Here is a 1,274-nt window from a genome sequence, read left to right on the forward strand (position 1 = left end):
TCGGCAATATAGCGAGACCCCATGTCTACTAAAAACTTAAAAATTAGTTGGGTGTGGTGGCATGCGCCTGTGCTTCCAGCTACTTGGGAGGCTGAGGCAGGAGAATCACTTGTCACTCGAGCCTGGGAGGTCAATGCTGCAGTGAGCCAGGATCACACCACTCCACTCCAGCCTGGGTGACAGAGCAAGACCCTGTCTGAGAAAGAAAAAGAGAGAGAGAGAGAGAGGAGAGAGAGAGAGAGAAAAAAAAGGAAGGGAAGGAAGGAAGGAAGGAGGGAGGGAGGGAGGAAAGGAAGGAAGGACAAAAACCCAGGTGACCCTAATGTGCTCCCAGGGTTGAAAACTACTAGGCTAAATAATGGGGGCAAATAGCCAAATGTCATTGCCCGGCTGACTGGATGTGGGCCGGTGGGTCCCTTCGACACTGACAGAAATGAACTGAAACAAAAGGGTTTGGTTCCATCATTTGCGAGGCATTTGTCCTCAGAGGGTACAAGGATTCCTACCACCTTCCAGGGGCCAGAAAGAGGGCAGCCAAGGGAGGCAGGGAGGGGGCCGGAAAAGGGGCCTTGGAGGTTATCTCAGCCCTCACGAGAAGGGGAGCCCGTGCAAGTGTTTCCTTGCTCAGAATCAGAAATCTCTACCGTAGAACACTTGATATATTTTATCTGTTCATTTCCTTTGATTTTCGCTTAAATGTTCTTTCTTTTCTCTTTCTTTTTTCTTTTGAGAGAGGGTCTTGCTCTCTCACCCAGACTGGAGTGCAGTGGCCTGATCATGGCTCACTGCAGCCTCCACCTTCTGGGCTCAAGCAATCCTCCTGCGTCAGCCTCCTGAGTAGCTGGGATTTACAGGTGTGCGCCACCTTGCCTGGGTTTTTTTGTTTGTTTGTTTTTTGTTTTTCTGTAGAGACAGGGCCTCACTATGTTGCCCAGGCTGGCTTCAAACTCTTGCCTTCAAGCGATCCTCTTGCCTTCAAGAGATCCTCCTGCCTCAGCCTCCCAAGGCACTGGGATTACAGGTGTGAGCCACCGTGCCTGGCCAAAGTTTTTTTTTTTTTTTTGAGACAGTCTGCCCAGGCTGGAGCTCAGCTCACTGCAACCTCTGCTTCCAGGGTTCAAGCGATTCTCCTGCCTCAGCCTCCTAAGTATCTTGGATTACAGGCATCTGCCAACATGCCCGGCTAGTTTTTTGTATTTTTAGTAGAGATGGGGTTTTGCCATGTTGGCCAGGCTGGTCTCGAACTCCTGACCTCAAGTGATCCACCTGCATCA

This window comes from Mandrillus leucophaeus, unplaced genomic scaffold (assembly GCF_000951045.1).
Source record: "Mandrillus leucophaeus isolate KB7577 unplaced genomic scaffold, Mleu.le_1.0 Scaffold86, whole genome shotgun sequence".
NCBI classification, from domain to species: domain Eukaryota; kingdom Metazoa; phylum Chordata; class Mammalia; order Primates; family Cercopithecidae; genus Mandrillus; species Mandrillus leucophaeus.